The sequence below is a fragment of the Ailuropoda melanoleuca genome, chromosome 14 (genome assembly GCF_002007445.2).
Source record: "Ailuropoda melanoleuca isolate Jingjing chromosome 14, ASM200744v2, whole genome shotgun sequence".
Taxonomy (NCBI): Eukaryota; Metazoa; Chordata; class Mammalia; order Carnivora; family Ursidae; genus Ailuropoda; species Ailuropoda melanoleuca.
Window position 1 is genome coordinate 72,696,418 of NC_048231.1, and position 20,333 is coordinate 72,716,750.

Sequence of the window (20,333 nt, forward strand, 5' to 3'; positions counted from 1 at the left end):
GGACCCTTTCCATTAATGTAGTAATTTAGAAAGACTTTCAAGATGCTGAGAAATAAAAATTTCCTCATTTTCATGTAATCATGGTAAACATGGACTCAAGTATGATATGATCATAATTAGGGAGGAGTTTCTGAAGAATGTCTATTTCTGTACTGATTTATGTGCTTTTGTTCTGTCTGCAGCTAAAAGATAAGTTTTTAGACTTCATTCCTGGAAGAAAAGGATAGTTAGACTAGAGGGAGCCTTATAGGTAAATTGAATTTCACAAGTGATGATGAGCCTGAAACCTCAAAGCACCCCACCCAACCCGCCCCATCAAGGCNCCCCATCAAGGCTACATATCATTGTAACCTGGTCTTCTTTTTCCAGAGTCCTGGGCTTCTATTCTGTACCACCACTTTTCTGCCTTGGAGAAAGTGGCCTGCTGAAGGAAAAGTGTCACTTTCATCGTGACTTCAGCTAATTCCCTTCTACTAGGCTACCTTTGTTTTGTAAAGGAAGGTGGAACAAGTAAGCAAAGAGTTATCTCAGTATTTCAGAAGCTTATAAAACGTTTGGGGTCAAGTATAGTTATAAAAATGGATTAACATTTGAGCACTTTCTTATGTAAACCTTTCCTGGTTTTGCAGCTTTCACCGCTGACAGTGGCACAAAAGATGGGTTTTGCTTTGTGGTGGTGTTGTTCCAGCCCAGCAAAAGGTCTTTTGCCTCAAAATTGCACAGACTAGATCTGTGCTTGGCATTTTTCATTGCCAGCAAAACCAGCAAAATAGCAGGTCATGCTTGGGAGATGTCACTTGAAAGAGAAAAGGCACAATAGGTTTCACTTTTTCCATCAAAATTTCCGTGGAAATGGAAGCTGAGTTTTTAGAGGCAGAGACACAGTTTGTTTTGGGTAACTGTGAGGCTGCTTAGTGTGAAGTCACGCCGAGCATATGGCTTGGTACTTATTGGACATTTGGTCATTTCTTTTTAAGCTCCTTTGCTTGTCAGTCATCTCTCTCCAGCCCTAACCTACCCCATTCCACTCTGAACAGGTGTACAAAAAAGTGAGGGGATGAAGAAAGAGGGCTAGTGGGCAGAATGAAGACTGCAGTTTCAGGGAATAGGGCAGAAAGAAGGGAGGATCTGAGTACTGAGGCAGTAACTGAGGTCACACATACTTATGGTCAGATCAGGAGGAGAGGAGCCAGCAAGCAACAGCCACCCCAGCACCCTTGTAGAGATGAAGCTGATGGGGGGTTCTGATTTATCTGCTTTAAAGATTTTTATTCATTTTATTTTAGAGAGAGAGTGAATGTAAGCGGGGGTGGAGGGAGAGGCAGAGGGAGAGAATCTCAAGCAGACTCTACGCTGAGCATGGAGCCTGATATGGGGCTTGATCTCAGGACCCATGAGATCATGACCTGAGTTGAAACCTAGAGTCGATGCTTAAATGACTGAATCACCCAGACACCCCTCTAATTTATCTGCTTTATTTCATAATACAGGTAGGGCTGAATGATTGGTGCAGGTAGGGTCAGGCCAGTGTATGGGACACAATTAAATAATGCAGAGTCAATTCAGTTGCTCACAATCATGTGACTTCATCTAGAATACAAGGTGCTTTTTTCATTACATTGTTTTTCAGGGGAGGAAAAATTTTTTGTCTGCCTTTCTATGTTCTTTGGCTGGTCTAATAATTAAATTGGCATAAGACAGATTAACAGAGGCTAACGTAGGGTGGCTCAGTTGGTTAAGGATCTGCCTTCAGCTCAGGTCATGATCCCAGGGTCCTGGGATCGAGCCCCACATTGGGTTCCCTCCCTGGTGGGGAGCCTGCTTCTCCCTCTTCCTCTACCTGCCTCCACTCATGCTCGCACACTCTCACTCTCTCTCGTCCTCTCAAATAAATAAATAAATAAAATCTTTAAAAAAAAAGAGAGAGATTAACAAGAGAAAAAAAATAATTTTATATGTATGGGAGACCCATGAAAATATGAGACCCAAGGGCAAGTCAGGCAGTTGTTGATTATATGCCATCTTGAGTTAAGGAATGGGTTAAGGACCCAGGGCTTCAAAGTTGGGGTGATGGTGGTGGTAATTCACTGGACAATAAGAAGAGCAGGTGTTGGTAATTAGATGTTTGTCCTGCCATACAGATAGGTCATTCTGGTAATAGTTCTCTTTCTGGGTCTGGCTGCCCGTCTGAATTCTTTTAGGTAATTAAGAGAGAGGTAATTTTTTTTTTCATTGACTCTGCTGCGTTTTGATTGCCTTAAGCTCAAAATAATCCACATGCCAAAGTGGCATATTTTGAGGTCACATATTCTGATCCCCTTCAGTTTTCATACATTTAAACATCAGTCAATGCATATGAAAATGGCTTTACTAAAGAAAGTGTTTTTAAATATTTTCTTTAGTATGTTGTGTGAAGTGTGTTGTATTATGCAACGAGGTGGACAATTGTTTATAATAACTATGCAGGCACAACTGGATATGAACAAACAAAACTTGATAAGAAATATACACATCTAAGCAATTTTTATATGCAAGAAAAATACCATTTAATTTGGATTACCTCGCAATCATAATGTCTGCGTAATTAGAGGAAACTGTTATAAAGTGAGAATAGAATAATAAGGGAGACCCAGCCAAGGGAAATTGAAATAAATAATGGACAGTTTGTGGAACTTGTAATTCATGGACTAGCAGCATTGACATAATTTGGGAACTTCTTAGAATCTTCGGCTTCACCTCAGACTGGGGTGAATAGGAATCTGCATTTTAACAGGATCCCAGATCATGCATATGCACATTAAAGCTTAAGAAGCACTTGTTTAAATGACCAAATGAATCGAAGAAATGCTGAAATGACAAAGTTATTTTGTCTTTTTGAATGAGAATTTTATTAGGATTCAATTCATACTGTATTATGTCCCTGAGGTTAGAGAGCTGTGTACAGATCCACCCCGGATACAGTGTTGAGGATAGACAGTCCCACTGGGAGTTGGGGTAGTGATGCCATGCTGAAGGGACTGTCTGAAAAGCTTTTTATAGTACCATGACAAACAATCACATTATACAAAAATGGATTATAGAAGGGTGGTCAGTAGTACTAAGCACATCGCAAGCTGTAAGGGAGTGGTTCAAGAATGCAGTATGGATTTGATTGTTTAGGAGGGTCATAGAATTAACATGAAGTTTAGGGTGGTCAAATTCAGTCTAGGTCACTGTCCTCAGCTTTGAAATCCAGACACGTGGTGGAGTCTTCACTGGGAAAAGAGTAACTCCAGAAGGTGGCCAAATAGAGCCATGAGCATCAGAGAGTTGTCTAATTCCAAACTATGAAAGCTGGGCTCTATGTCCATGGGATAAGAATATTCATGATTTAGGTCAACAAATAATACTGTCCAGCTTTGCGATTCAAATTTGAATCTAAAATTCATGCGGCGAAGTCTGTGGTAGAAAATTTATATGGAGGCCAAATTGCTTATTCGAAAACTAGAGTTTTGAGGTAGAATTTATTACACTAGACGTTTACACAGTAAAGCCTAGGTAGGTCTCGGTGTCTATACCAAAAAGTCCAGAATGGCAAGGTTGTGGGAAACAGAAGAGTAGAAGGGAGTTAAGAACTCTTTCTGGCAGGGGAGGGCAGAGGGTGCCTGGGTTACTCAGTCAGTTAAGTGTCTGCCTTCACCTCAGGTCATCATCTCAGAGTCCTGGGATCTAGCTAGCCTGGCTTTGGGCTCCCTGCTCAGCAGGAGGCCTGCTTCTCCCTCTCCCTCTGCTGCTCCCCCTGCTTGTTCTCCCTTTCTCTCTCTCTCCCTTTCTCTCTCTCAAATAAGTAAATACATAAAACTTGAAAGGAAGGAAGAAAGGAAAGATGGAAGGACTCTGCCTGGGGTGCAGTAGTGGTTGGTGAGGGTGAGAGTAAAGTAGGAAAGGAGAGAGAGAGTTTATAGAACCATGGGATTAACTCTCAGTGATTAACACTTCTTACCTTTCTGAGACTGTCATGGAGAAAGCATCAGGACATCTTGCATTAAAAATGAGACAGCCAAACAGATTGGAAAGGCAGCTGGGCTGTCTTGGGAGAGAGAAAGAGAAGGAAGGAAGGAGAGTGCAAGAGAGCGAGAGAGGGAATGGGAGATAGGTTTGGTTTTCAATGACACTTGAGAGCATAGAGAATATGTAAGAAATATCTGTGACCCTATCATGGGAGTCTAAGGAAGCTGAGAACTAAGTCTCTGCTATGGTTTCTGGTGAGGAGGCTTCTTAGAATGTACTGAGTGAAGAAGCCAGGCCTTAGAAGATGAATAACAAGAGACAAACTGTATGGATGAGTCAGCTGCCCCAAGTTTCACTCATAAGAAATTACCAGGTTCTATGTATGCTGAAAAACTAGTGCATATGCATAGGGCTCTTACCAGTAGTACCAAACAGTGTAACAGTGATCAGAGGTTAATGGCCCTCCCCTTAAAACACCTACCCTCCAATCCAAGAAGAAGGGAAGTGAAGGAGTAAGTATAATTGAGCTGAAAAATTAAAATTTCCACCATTTGCATGGATGAGGCCCAAGAGCAAAGCTAAAGTTGATTGTAGAGAAATAAATTTTAATTTTTATACCAATGACTTTTGTTACCATAAATATTGAGCCTGCTACAAGTGTATTTTGGAGATATAAAAATTATTAAGATTCTATATTAGTGAGGTTTCTCCAGAGAAACAGAACTGATATATGAGGAGATTTTATTATAGGAATTGGCTCATGTGGTTATGGAGGACAAAAATCCCACAATCTGCCTTCTACAATCTGGAGAACCAGGAAATCCGGTAGCAAAATTCTTTATATGAGTGCAAATACTTTATATGAGTGCAAAATCCTGTGAACCAAGAGCTCTACTATTTCAGGGCAGGAGAAAGGGACATCCCAGATCAAGAGGAGAAAAGAGAATTTTCCTTTTCTCTGTCTTCTTTTTTTTTTTTTTTTCCCATTTGGGCCCTAGACACACTGAAGGATGCCTGCCCACACTGGTGAGGACGGATCTCTTTTCTCAATCTATTGAGCCAAATGCTAATCTCTTCCAGAAATACCCTCACAGACATACCCAGAAATAATGTTTTATCAGCTAGCTGGGCATCCCTTAGCCCAGTCAAGTTGACACATCAAATTAACCATCACAGGCCTCTTGAACACTCTGTAGTCCTTAGATTTTCAGGCTACATTCATGGCCATTTAGAGCTCCATGGGATGATCACCACAAGCAGGGAGGTGGGCCAAGAAAGTGGGATGTTGCCTAGTCTTCCTTCTGATCTTATAGTAACTTCACTTCCAATACTGGAAAACTTCTAATTTTTTGTAAATACCACCTTGTTTGAAGATAATGTGTCTGTCACACATGTCCAACAACTCCTTCGTGTCAGAAGTATACCTGATAGCTGTGTTTCTTCCCCCTTGAGCGAGTGCTCTCTTCACTTTACTGTTTGCTGGACTTGGCACCTATCAGAAATGCCTAGGATAGCACCACTTTTCAGAGCTATTCTTGAGAGTCTTACATCCTCATGTAGACAACTCTGTATGTTGCAACCTGACTGTGTTCCTTATTCTGACCCAGTCCTCTGACCCATACCACCACCATTATGGGGGGATGACTTCTGGGCTGGCCTCCTCAGCACAGGATCTAAATTCTGGTTCTCTCAGGGAGATAGGCTTATTGCAAATTAACTTATTCTGAACTGTTGAGTATCACCACCCCTCAAAAAGGACCCAATGACAATTCAAAAATAAAAGCCAGTGGCATTGAAGGGAATGTGTCCACATAATTTAAAATTCTTTCATTGACTGTGATGAATCATCTTCTGCTCCTTAAGACCTTAGGTCTCTATGGGGTCTGCAGAGACAATAGGTCTTTATTCCATGGTGTCTAGAACGGAGGTTAAAACACAAATTGCAAAGGAATAGAAGGGGTATTTACAGGGAATGAGTAAAAGAAAGAACAAGATGAAGTTGAAGTCATGGGAATTAATTTCATAGGAAGGTTGTTATTGCCCCCTTTAGCAGCTAAAATTCACATACAAGCACATCTTAAGCAATGTGTCGAGCTGTCCGAAAGATAATTTGAATCCTGTCAAGGCAAACAGGAATATGCTCACAAATTCAAGAGCAATATATGTGCAATTTGCACAACATCAATTTCTTTGGTTGTTTTTGGATGGAGCCATCACCATCGATTAAGTTAGTGACTCTTTGATTCAAATTACTTTTTGACATGTAGTCAACTAAATGGCTCACACAAGCATTATTTTCTGCAGGGTTCCCTAGGCAGCCATATAGTAAATGTAAACAGGTGGGAAGGCAGAAAAGCACTGCTGCAAAAGCAGCCTCCTCCCACTGCAACAGGGAGAATAATAACATGAAAAAATATGGAGACATTATTAGATGGCCTGGAATAAGGCTTCTGAAAGGAGAGATTTGCATATTTATTATATTTTGCTCCTGAGTCAATACTTCTCCACTTGAGTTTGTGTCTTAATCTTGCACTGGACTGTCATAATCAGGTATCAAAGGTTAAGAAAGGGTCAGGCTGCCTCTTGGACCATAGGAGGATGGCACTCCATGGTATGGACTTGGATTTGGTAAGAATGTTGATGTCTCGAGAAGAGTGATATCATTGACAGTATCACTGGAACAGCTTCAGGAGTCAACATGGTTTTAGAGACATGGATGTTAGCATTCTTTCAGAGGATAGTGATATTTAATGTTCAGTGAAGAAGTATACAGAATTGGAGATCGTCCTCCACCATGATTTTCATTATCATAGTCAGCATCAGCATCACAATTAAGGCCAGTGTCATCCATTTCAGGCCAGGCCTGGTTGAGGATTCTAAAAGATTGAACAAATTCTCAGATATTAGGAATTACCCAGTCCCATGCTTAGCATCCTCCACATTGAGACTAAGGTCAGGGATTCATCTATTTTTTTCCTAGCACTGTTCCCAGACCCTATAACATATCTGGCACATGACAGATGAAAAAGTATACCACAAACAAAACTGTTGGATAAATGTGTGAAAATCATTTATCATAAATCAAGTAATGAATTAACTTTACATCTGATGATCAGCGTGAAGGAAACCTAAATTCTGATTATGGCTTCATATTAACCAGCTGCATGACCTTTGGAATCACTTCAGTTCTGTGGGGGCTCTGTTGTATCTCTCTGTAAAATGAGATATAGCAGACCTTGACCACCGTGGACCACTGGAAAGATAACATGATAGAATCCATAATAGAATCCATAGCTAGTTAGCTGGACAGTCTGGCAACACTGAACAAAGTAAACCACTGTTTTTGTTCTATCATCACTTTCCACAAACATTTGTTCTTAAATAAGAACATTTCTAAAGGGAGGAAGCAGCACAAATCCCTTAGCTGCCTATATCACAGTCCAATTGATATTTCTTATGCACAAGATAAAATGTTTCATGCTAAGATATACAATTCCAATACCTTTGTGTTTACTGGTTTATAAAATTCAGGAGCATAAAATCCCAAATTTCCCTGGGTTTTTGCCAAGCACAGAATACAGATGGAAAGCTGAACATTAAGCCTGTTATGCCAAACTTAAATTTGGCCATAAATTGCCGGATAGTTTCAGTTCAAAGAAACATGGCAGTATTATCTTTAAAGTAAATTACTACTGAAAACCAGAAACCAGGGTAGGAAAAAACTGACAGGGAGGAGAGAAAATGTTTTCAAAGAAACAAGCACAAAGCAGGGTCCATGTTCAGTTCAATCTGAATGCTCATTTATGTTGTCTCATCTTTCCTCTTCTGCTAAAACAACTTCTATTCAATCACTCATTAAATAAATATTAATACAATGCTCCCTAGGCCCAAGGCCTGTAGAGGTCATAATTAAAAAGGTATACTTATCGCTTTGTATCAGTTAGGGTTTCTTTGTTACAAGCAAACAAAAATAGAGAAAACAACTCAGCTAACTTTCACAAAAAGAGAACTTGCTGTTAGGCTACAGGAACGTTCTGGAATTTGCTTAAAGACCGCGAGGAAGCTCCAGATTTTAGAGAGGTTACAGAATGTGTTTAGAACAGATGGGAATCTGGAAGCCTGGTAGTAGAAATTGCTCTCCATTTGCAACCGGATCCTACTGTTGGAATGAACATATCACAACCATGGCCTCCTCTTTTTGTGGTATTCTTTTTAAGATCTAAAATCATGAGAAAAAGAGAGTAACTGAAAGCTTCAGTGTCTTTACCCCTTGACTAAACCTGGGCAGTGAGCAGGGGAGTGTCTGGTGGAAGGGACCAGTAGGAATATTAGCTTTTATAGCAGAAATGAAACCTTTGGATGGACAGATGTGCTGAGTGTTCACACAAAAGCAGAATGGTAATAATTCCTTGAAACTAATGTGCTGTCAGGACGTGGGAAGTGCCCAAGCAGTGAATGTACTGCTTGCCCTCACAGATCCTGTGCCTTATTCAAACAGATGACTCTAACACACAGGCAGCAATAGTCATAAGTAAAGCAGATCCAAAACAATGAAGCCTAGATAGAGCAGAATGGGATTCTGGAGTTTAAAGAACAGAAAAGGAAAGTTTCATTGTGAAGGGTAATAGTTAACATCAGAAATTTTTGTCTCGACATTGAAAATCATCTTTGTTTATTCTCATTTTGCTGGTTTTGTGAGTTCGGACAGTCTCTGAAGATCATTCTACTCACAGTCAGAAGCAGCTCATTCCCAAGCTGTCAGATGGGAAATGGGACCCTTCTGGCACAGCCCTCCCTTTACAGATTGCTTTTGATGGGGTTCTAGAGTGCTCCACTGCTATCCAGTGGAGTCTAACATGTTAAAAGGTGGTCTCAGAATCAAGGTATGTAAGGTGATGAGAAATGCTCATTTTATTTTAATTTTACTTTTTTTTCCTTAAGCTTAAGAACAAATGTTACATACCTTCAGAGAATTTTTAACTTCAGGATGTTTACGTTGGACCAATACCCTTTGAGACATGTGAGGTAGAAATAGACTGGAAATGATGGCCTTTAAAAGCCAGTGAAATCAATCATACATCTAAGGAGTAAAGAGGAGTCCCTAATATAAATTCTGTTACCACCCAAGATGAACTCAAAGACTTTGAATGTTAAGATTCATTTATTCAACAAATGTGTAGTGACCACCTGCTAAGTGCAAAGTCCACGAAGAAAAATGAAGAGGTACAGTTGATAACATCTACAGTCACTCTGTCTAGGAATAAAAACTTAATGCGCTGAAGGCATTAATGAAAGTAGTAGCGGCTTCTGGGGGGTTGCTGGCCATCAGCAAAGAACATTGGGAATGTGAGATGTCTTGAAGTAAATTCTTGAGAAATGATGATTGTTTGGGGATTTTTTTCAGTCTCACTTCAGAGTAAGTAATAAACTGAACACTTTTTGTTTGGGGGACTGAGAAAGAGTGGTGTGGATTACAGAATGGCTCCAGAGAAGTTGGCAATATCAGAGGCAGGCCTAGTTTCAATGTAGCAAGGAGGCAGAGATAGAAACTACATGTGGAAGTTAGAAGTGGGTGAGCAAAGCTTGGGGACTGGGGGGCCTACTCCTGGTAGGTGTGGGAGATGGAAGGTATATGGAGGGGTGAGGAAAAAAAGCATATCTGAGGGGAGGCAGAAGAGAGAGGGTGAATGCTGGTGTTATGAGCAAGTAAGATAAAAAATGTTTTTTAGGGCGCCTAAACGGCTCAGCCGTTAAGTGTCTGCCTTCGGCTCAGGTCATGATCCTAGGGTCCTGGGATCAAGCCCTTCCTCGGGCTCCCTGTTCTGTGGGAAGCCTGCTTCTCCCTCTCACACTCCCCTTGCTTGTCTTCCCTCTCTCGCTGTCTCTCTCTGTCAAATAAATAAATAAAATCTAAAAAAAAATGTTTTTTACTTTTTACAAACGAGAAAACCAAGACTCAGAGGTTGCTTAAAATGTCTAGGCTCCTAGACTGAATAAATAGTATTTGCTCATTTGGGGCTACATGGCTTCTTTTTTCATTCTACTATCACATTGCATTTTTGTTCTCCCTTAGTAGGTATCATCTCCTTAAGGAAACTGTTCTTGTTTTACTGTTATTCATATATTTAGAATATAGTATAACATTTTGTTTTTTGTTTTTTTTTTTTCCCTAGGAGTTGTTTTTGTAATGGTCTAGGAGACCTCTGAGTTTTCTTCCAAAATTGCTCTGATTCTAAAACTTCTACCGTCCAGTTTACCTTTAACCGTCTGTTGTCATCTTTACTCTTCTTGGTCTTACATACCACACCTTGTCAGTCCATCATGGCCATTGTCACCGTCTGGTACAATTTATTACCACCATCCTTCTCCTGATTACTGCCAAAGCTTCCAAACTGGTCTCCTATTGTCTCTGTGTAGTCTAGTCTCAACTCAGCATCAGGAATGATCAAGTGAAATATGCCAGATTGTGGCACCTCTCTGCTCAAAACCCTTCAGTGTTTCAAGTCACTTAGGTTCAAAGTCCATACATTGGCTTAGACGGCCTTACATCATTGACCTCATTCCCAGCTTCTCTTTCTCATCATTAGATGTTTCCTCGTTCTAAAAGGTGACTACCACCAGGGAAGAAATTTTATTTTATTTTTTTGTTTCTTTTCTTGTTTTTCCTACTACAATCCAAGTGCCTAGATTACTGCTTAGTACATATTAGGTGATCATGAATTTTAGATGAATGAATGAATGGATGGTTTCTTTCTTTGGAATAAATTAAAATAAATTTCTGTTCTCTTCCAAATGACAACTTATGGATTCTGAAGAAGACATCATAGACTTATTACTGTCTAAGCACTTCCGTCTCCTCCCTTATTCTTTTTTTTTTTTTTTAAAGATTTTATTTATTTGACAGAGATAGAGACAGCCAGGGAGAGAGGGAACACAAGCAGGGGGAGTGGGAGAGGAAGAAGCAGGCTCACAGCAGAGGAGCCCGATGTGGGGCTCGATCCCATAACACTGGGATCACGCCCTGAGCTGAAGGCAGACGCTTAACCGCTGTGCCACCCAGGCGCCCCGTCCCTTATTCTTTATATGAGGTAGCTTTCAGGCATTCTTGTCTGAAGATTCGCTCTAGATTTCCCATGTCCCCTCTCCATGTGGCTCTTCAAAATGAACACTTCGAGTGTGACATAACCATTTTAGAACTCATCAGAGCTTGGCTGACTGACTTAAAAAAATCAGTTATATGTTACAGTAATAATCACCTGGATAAAAAATTAAAATTGTTAACTAATTTTTGAATCCATTGTGTATTAATTCTACAAAATTATTATTATAATTTTTTAGAAATAGTTTAATTGCCACCCAAATGCTGACTCGAGCCTATTTGCTGGAAAGGTTTTACCTCTGACTTGGTGAGGAAGAAGACCTTATATATAGATACCAGTTCATATATACCAGTTCTGTACTCCTCATCGCAATGTGCTGTATTCATCATTAACATGTTTCAACAAAGCAGTAGCTTCATGAGGGTCCAGGACAGGCTTGGTGGGGTCAGTGTAGATATTTTAAGATTCTGTGGGTGAAAGCCCTTAGGGAAACCCAGGAACTATTAGAGGGGCCACTTAGCAGCCAAACCTTTTGACACATGACTGACAGGCAGTGAAACTAAAGGGAAGATCTATACAGTACACACATGTGCACTGATTGATTAGAATCAAATGGATGAGAAACGGCATGAAATCTGAGAAACAATTGTATGCAGTCCTACCCACTCCCCAAAGATGGCCTTGACTGAAGTAAATGGTAGAGTGGCAATGGTAAGTGATCGTAGACGTCTCACTGGCAGGAGGCCGTGTACCTGAGATTCAGAGGAGATGAAAAGCTTTTTAGCTTTTTCCCCAGCTATGATTGACTAATCAAAGGAGAGAGCATTAATTAAAAAAGAAATGTAAATTGCCTTCATAAAGACAGAGCACCACATATGGAATCACTAGGGCACGATACACAAATGTTGTGAGAGCAGACTCTTAACAACCATGGAAGGCAGAAGTTGTTCTGGGCCTTTTTGGGGATGGAGCCAAATCTTACATGTGATCAGTATAAGATAATCATAATACATTCAGATAAGAAATGTTCCTCAAGGGGCGCCTGGGTAGTGCAGTCGTTAAGCGTCTGCCTTGGCTCAGGGCGTGATCCTGGCATCCGGGGATTGAGCCCCACATCAGGCTCCTCCGCTGGGAGCCTGTCTCTTCCTCTCCCACTCCCCCTGCTTGTGTTCCCTCTCTCACTGGCTGTCTCTCTGTCAAATAAATAAATAAAATCTTTAAAAAAAAAATGAAATGTTCCTTAAGGTGTATGTGAGGAAATACCATCTCGAAAAGTTAATGCGCTTTCTAAAAAGTTTAGTTTTAAGAATGTAAAATATGCCATAGGCTGAAGCAAGTAGAACATTATCAACATAGTCATGAAAACCTCCTACTATGAAAAACTAGAAAATACTGCATCTAATTGGCAGATGTGATAAATACATGCTAACTATAGTCATCTTAAATGAATCCCAGGATTCAAAACCACACAGATACAGGAGATTTAGGAGTGCAAACAGTAAGGTGTACCTCTCAAGTACTTGAGAATTTCGAAGGATGTGGGTGGACTAGACATACAAGAAGGATATCTAGCACTTGGAGAAATAAATGGAATGAAATTACTTTAAAAAATAATTCTCCCATGTATCGTATTTCTTGATGTCTTTACACAGTTAAAAATCATGTGATGATGAAGTTGACAATGAACATGATGTATGTTCTCTCGTTTCAATGGTAACACAGGTAGATTACGGTTTATTAACTAAATATGTTCCCCTTTGGTAGAAATTTGGCCCCTTCTGGAGGAATCACATCATGGAAACATGGAATGACTAAATCTCTTGCCTAGAGTCTGTTTCATTTTAAATGGGAAAAAAAGAGAATGACATTGAGGCTTTATATTTAACAGTGAGTCTGTTATCTTGCCTTGCCTTATCCCTCTATTCAAATTATAATTCAAATATATACCCAAAGCTTTACTTCCTTTGAAAAGCCTTCCTAATATTAACTCTTATGGTCTATGTTCATAAGATGAGCTCCCTCACACATGTATACACACACAACACATCCACACACACTAATAAGCATACATATGTCTACTCCTTACATGTTTTTCATCCCCATCATTCACTTTCTGGTCATTTTTCATGCCCCATGTAATAATGCATTCTCGTGAGAGCTTCTGTTGATACCGTTAAAACATAATTCTTTCTGCACAACCCCCCCAGCAGTTTCTCATTTCACTCAGAGGAAGACTTTTACAGGGACTCACAAGACCCTATTCAGTCTTCACACTGATCATTCTGTACCCCATTATCCTTTCTGATCTTCTCTGTATCCTACTCTAGTTTTTGTATTCCTTAAATGTCCTAGACACGTCCTTGTCTCAGGGCCTTTGCCATTAATACTCTTCTCCCAGATATTTACAAATTTTCTTCTCTTTTTTTTTTTTTGGTCATTGCTCAAATGTCACCTTCTCAGTGATAGCATTCCTGACAAACTAATTTAACATAATCTTTTTCCCAACACTCCAAACCTGCCTTTGTTGCTCCACCTCTCTCCTTAGCCCTTCCCTAACATTCCGTATGTGTTTCTTATATATAATGGTACTGTATTTTTTGCTTATTCTCTTATGTTCTCCCACCTACTCCCTTCCCCTTTGTGCTACTAGAATGCAACTCCATAATGACATGCATTTTGTCTGCTGTGTTGACTGCTGTATCTCCAGTGCTTAGATGAGTACATATTCATTGAGTTAAATCCACCTCCCTGCTCACACACGAACATATAACATTATGAGAAGGTGGTATAATCTGCTTTTCACAGATTAAGAAAGATGACCTAGAATATAAATAATTGACCTCAGATCACAAGGGGAAAATTGAAATTGAAGTTCGAAGTACAAACTTAGAAATTGTACTTAGTTTGTCAACATGCATGTCCTAGATTGTTTGTAGCAATAATATTTGTAGTAGCTCCAAACTAGACATTCAAATGCCTATCAACAGTAGAGTGAAAATATTCACACAATAGAATACTATAACAGTAATGAGCTTGTTTTGAGGAAAAGAAGCCAGAAATAGAGCCCATATTGTGTGATTCAAATTTTATATGTATTTACATGTATAAACAAACAAACAAAAGAAAAGGCAAAGCCAATTCCTTTTTTTTAGAGGTCAGGATGGCAGTTACTTACCCTGGGGGTGATGGTAGAAAACAGAAGGGAACAAGAGATGAGTTTCTGGGGTGCTGCTCATATTCTTTTTTTGATGTGGGTGTGAGTACATGTGTGTTTAGTTTGTAAAAATTCATTGATTTGTGCCCTTATGATATATGGGCACATATATCACATATATATAAATACTGTGTGTATTTGTGATAGGAAGAATTCTAAGATGTCTCTGAAGATTCCAGATCCTTGTTGCACATGCCCTGTAGAATTCTCTCCGTTTGAGTGTAAGTGAGACCTGTGAATATGATAGTCATTCAATTGTTTGGGTTAAGATAGGTTAAGATACCTGACAAAGGTGATGAGATAGTTAACCCAATGATTGTGTTTTGTTATATAAGACTCTGTTATATCTGATTGGAGAAAGATTCTTCAACTGACTTTGAATTAGTAGCTGCCACACTGTTGAGAGCACCATGTGCCTAGGATCTGAGAGCTGAGAGTGAGACCTAGCCACTAGTCAGCAAGAAAATGGTGACCTCAGTCCTATAGCTATAAGTAACTTAATTTTGCCAACAACCGGAATGAGTGATAATGGTAGGAGCTCAGGCCCATGGGAGTCAGTTACTAATGCCAGGAAACAAGTATCACTGATCCTTTCTCACCCACATTGGAATTTTTTAAGTAAGATCTTTGTATTTGGAGAAAATCAGTCACTTGAATATAAGAATGCAAATGAAGCTGATACGTGGAGTAAGAATAGGGATTTTCCCAATGAATAAAATTGGGATTTGATGTTATTACTTAAGATTTACTAAGAAATCTGACTTTATTTTGTATTCCAAATTATTGAATGGAAACACATACAAATTATTGAATTATATTCATTAATATAATACCTCCATGACCCAATAAAATAGTCTGAGATTCTATGTAGTTGATGAGAGTCAGATTTAAATTTTGAATTAAGAAATGGTGTGGTCCATTACAAGCTTCATGGATCCAGTGACAAATCAATGAGAGCTTATGGCTCATTAATGTGAGCAAGATGGGCTTTATCCTGTTGTTCAGAATCATGAAAATTTAGACTATGATTGATAAGAGCACTGAACAGAGTATGTGGCTAGTTAAAGAGAGAGATGTCCACGTTCTTTCCTGACCTCTCAAACCGAAATTTTGGGTCTTTCTACTTCGTATTGCGCTATGTTAATTCTCTGCCTATATAACATTATCTGAGATTATTTGTGCATCTCTTCCTTCCTTTTGCTTCCCTTTCTTTTCTTTTTGTTTCTTTTTTTCTTACTTGCCTTTTCTTTTTTTCTCTTTTCTCACTGTTTCTTAGTACCCTCAGTGGAATATGCGTGCTGTAAGGGAAGCTCCAAATGCACGGGGTCCTTTACTGTGTCATCCTCTGCTGTACAGATAGGATCTGATACTTTGCTATCTGTGGGACGGACAGAGGAAGGGGTGAATAAATGAATGAATGTATGACCTATCTCCTCTGCTAATAAGACTTGGGTCTGTTTAGGGGGATAGCAGCTCCATCCAGTGCTGCCCATCTGTTCAGATTCCAGGTGGCTGACAGGTCTCCTTTCCTGATTGCCTTACCTCAGTCCCCCTGGTGACAGTGATGGAGTTGACAAGATGTCAGCCGACCCTTATTGATTATGTATGATCTCATTAGTAAAACCTCGGCCCAGTGTGACCTAATCCTTGCTGGGAAAGACTGTGATATATGAGGACCAGCACTTTGTCACTTGAGGTTAGGAAAACAGGAAGATCACTTAGTACCAGTGGTACCCAAAGACACATCCCCTCATGCTTTGGGAAAGCAGCTAGGAGAGCAAAGCACATGGAAGCTATGTGGGTCAGACAAGTCACTGAGAGCCCATCCTGGCTGTGAAGCTAGTTATTTATTTATGTTTTGTTTGCTAAAAATGCATCTGCTCTGGTTGTCCTGGGACACTTGTCCCAGTAAATAGCAAAGTTAGAAATGGGGCAGAGGTAGGCATGCTTGGACCAAACCTGCTGAGTTCCTTGAGGTCTAAGACTTTTATTCCCTTCAATAGAAGAGGCATGTTCTAACCTGCCCTTTTCCTGCTCCTGTTCTCTCCCCCTCAGAAAAGCAGCCTTGCAACCATGGGCTGGTGAGAGAAATCACTTAACACATGAGAAATCTGAGGACTATGGAACAGGAGTAGCATAGAGCTCCCTGAGTGACCAGATCAGGGCCACTGCTAGCACCTCCAGTGCCATTGTGTGAATTACAAAAAAAAAAAAAAAAATCCATCTTCCTCCATATGGAAGATCTATAAAAAGGTACCCCTTTCTCTAGACTGAAACAACTCATTGTCTGCCCCATTTGTGCTCTCTTGGGGACCACCTTGGTGCATGGCACAAACTGCAATCTTGGTTTCCAGTTCTGAGTTCTGAGCACAGTGTGCCTGGCCCAGTCTTATCCTGGGGCGCTTACAGTTATATACAGGCCATCCAAATGAATGGCTGAGCATGCTGAACCACTGTGGACTGTGACTCTGGAAGCATAGTATCTTGAAACTGGAATATTTCATCTGGAAGTAGACACTTGGTGCCATCCCTGCTGTGTGAGGAAACAGAGAAAGCAGTTGCCCCTTTTAAGTTACTAAAAGAGGAATAGGGTAGCCTGAACAAATTCACCTCGAAAGTGCTTGGCTAGACCAAAGGAAAAAAATGTGTATCCAAGAATAGGTGGCTTTCCCACTCTAACCACAACCATTTAATGTTATTAGAGAAAACAATCCTCCCTTGTTTCAGTCATCCTCTTTATTAGTACTCTTCTCTGACTGTATGTCAGGGAAGAACCATCACTAAATATTGCTTATTAAATACTTGGGTCAGGTTGTCTGCTTGCCAAGTGGAGGGGGTGGGCATGCATTGGGGCCATTCCTGCTGAGTGAGCGTTCTTGGCCTTTCTGTATATACCTCAGCAACACTCAGCCTTTAATAAGCATTGTGTTTGATGCCCTTTTTAAAATGACTGAATCATGGCTTTTTATGGCTCTATAAAAGCCTTTTTTATTTTTTATTTATTTTATTTTTTTTAAAGATTTTATTTATTATTTATTCTACAGAGATAGAGACAGCTAGAGAGAGAGGGAACACAAGCAGGGGGAGTGGGAGAGGAAGAAGCAGGCTCATAGTGGAGAAGCCTGATCTGGGACTCGATCCCATAACACTGGGATCACGCCCTGAGCCAAAGGCAGACGCTTAACCGCTGTGCCACCCAGGCGCCCCAATATAAAAGCCTTTTTTAATTTTGGGAAGCTGCCGTATCTTCCAATCCTGTCCAGTCCCTGCTGGGAGGTTAAATTATTCATGTGGCTCCTGATTGGCTATGTTGATTGTGTTCTCAAAGGAACAACAAGGCGGACTCTTTATTTTCCATGAAGGTGGGGGGAGGAAGATTACAGGGGGAGGAAGGAAGAGTATGGGTATCCTGAGGGCCTCACCTGAAAAGCCTCCTGGGGTGAGATGAGGGAGACCTCATAGTGGTCGAGATGTGTCCATATGTGTAAATGCACATATATGCATGTGTGCTAGATTCTCCACTGTAGTTTTCTGTTGATGCTTCTGAATATGAGAATAAAATAATTGTTTTTATAGAGCTCTTTCTAACCTATAGTATACTCTCAAACATACTATCTCATTTTTATATGAACTCCCTTATAATTGCATGCACTGCTGAAATAACTACTTTCCCATGTTTATGTCATGGGTCATAGGATGTGTTAGGAAAGTGGTGTCACCAAATGCTGTGTAGCTCCTAAGCGGCCACTCTGAAAAGCAACTAGATCTTTTGGTTCCAAGGCTAGTGCTATTTCCATGATCACTCTGGTCTCTGCTTTGCTGCCAACTGAAGAATTTCAAAGGGATGCTGTTCTGGGACCTCTCCCAATATCATCCCTAACAAATTCTCCCCAGCCTCATACATATGTGCACACACACATACACAAATGCACTTAGAAGTTAGATTTATCTACTCTCATCTCTTCCCACTTTCCCAACAATCCCAAACTCCCAAAAGGTTGCCCCTCCACCATACTTGTTATTCTCAGACTCTGCAGCCTGCTAATTACTTCCTTTCCTGTCTATGTTGCTATCCCACTTAGGCTGTTCTATTGATTCCACAAGGACCTGCTTGAAAGTCACCCCTCCCATGCTCCTTCCCTAGGTAACCTCATCCTATGTTGTGACCCTTCCTGAATCAGAAGAGACAGAGTTGAGCAGGGTCAGAAAAACCATGTGCTAGAGTTGACTAAGTCACTTACCCACCATGAGGATATAATCCATGAGTGGGAATATCATCATTGCCCAGCCCACTTCCCAAGGATGTTAGTAGGGACAAATGAGACTACATTGAGAAAAGGATACAAACCATTAGGCACATTTTATACAATTGTGATCCTTTGCTATGAGAAATAAAAAATAAATAATAGAGATCAATAAATCAGATTTTGTCAGCAAAGACCCTGATAGCTCTGCTGGCTTTGGAAGAATGAAGGGCTGTTCAGGGTTTTGGCAAGGAGCAGGCTGCAAGTGACGGAGCAGAGGTGGGAGTTAGCATGGCTTTTCACTGAGCGACTGGCAGTTAACAGGAGACACAGTGATAAGTTTCAAGGATGTTGGGAAGCTACAGCTGACTCTCAGGAGAAGCTTCTGAGCACAGGGTTTGAATGAGAAGCAATGGAACAGGGTCTGGATATAGTGAATTGGAAGAGCCCTTGGCCTGGGGACTAAGAGAAATCTTGTTACCAGGACTAACATAAAACAGGTAAGGCTGGTTTGGTGCTGAGTTGAGCATTGTGCTGATTTAGGGCTCCACAGATATTCTACCAACCTAGGAGGAGGATTGGTTTTAGATGAGAGCAAAACTGTAGAGGTGGGGTAATTTTATAATGTGTGGGCTGCAGAATGACCATGAGGCAAAGACAGGCCCTTCATCAGCATAGTTCCATAAAGATCACAATACAAAGAGAGCCATTTTGCCTAAGTGTGCTCTGCCCAACCCTCCATACACACACACACACATGCACACACACTCAATAGAGAAACGCCACAGAGTGAAAGGAAACCTGGAGATGTGAGAGCTTTGGAGAACACAGGGTCAGTTTTAAAATGATATTTTCAATGCTTACTAGGTCTAGTTCTAAAAATTTTTAGCCTTATTTCCAGCTACTTTCTAGAACAACTACTTTAGAGGGACTGTAATTTCTTCCAACACTGCCAAGGCCTGTATTTCTTCCTCCTGTTCCCATTTGTCTTCTCTCTCTTTCCCAACTTAGTCCATGGTTATACTTGCTATTACTTCTATGTATAACATTTCAATTGGACTACCTGCTTTTTAACCCCTACCCTTTATGTGACCTGAATACTGCTCAAAAGCTACTGCCTTCCTTAGTTAACACTGAGAAGTTGGTCACTCTATCTCTGCAATCTGCCATTTGTGTGTGACCTGTAGCCCTTTACCAGCATCCAGCTTCATCCTGTGACAGCAGCCCTGGTTTCACCTGCAGAGATGAAAGGTATGGAACAAACCTCTTCACATTAGAGTATTTAGTACAAAGAAGTGTTGTTCAGGGATAATTAACATATGAAAAAAACACCTAATTTTTCCCCCTCCAGTGTTTACTGAAGTCTAAATTATGCCAGGCAATAGGGACATAAAAGTGTTGCAAAAGCTCGCATTTTCATGGTGTTTAGATTCTAGTGTGAGAAGACAGTAAAATGACAAATACATCAAATCTCAAATGACGATATTTCTGACATCAGGGCAGAAATCAAGCATTTCAGGCTTGGATAGAAATCCTTTTTGTTTCGTTATGGTATTCTTCACACGGGCATAGTTGAGTGAGGAAGTGAGGGGATTATTGGGCCAGAGACTTTTCTAAGATTGAGGACATAAGTTACACCATCGTCTTGCTCCTTACCCAGTTCTGTTGGTTACTCACTTATAGATGTGTTTTGTGTCAAATTGAGCCCTGAGAGAAGGCTAAAGCTTCAGAATAAAATGTGTATGTAGAATCACAGTAACAGTGTTTTGAGATTATGAAATCCAG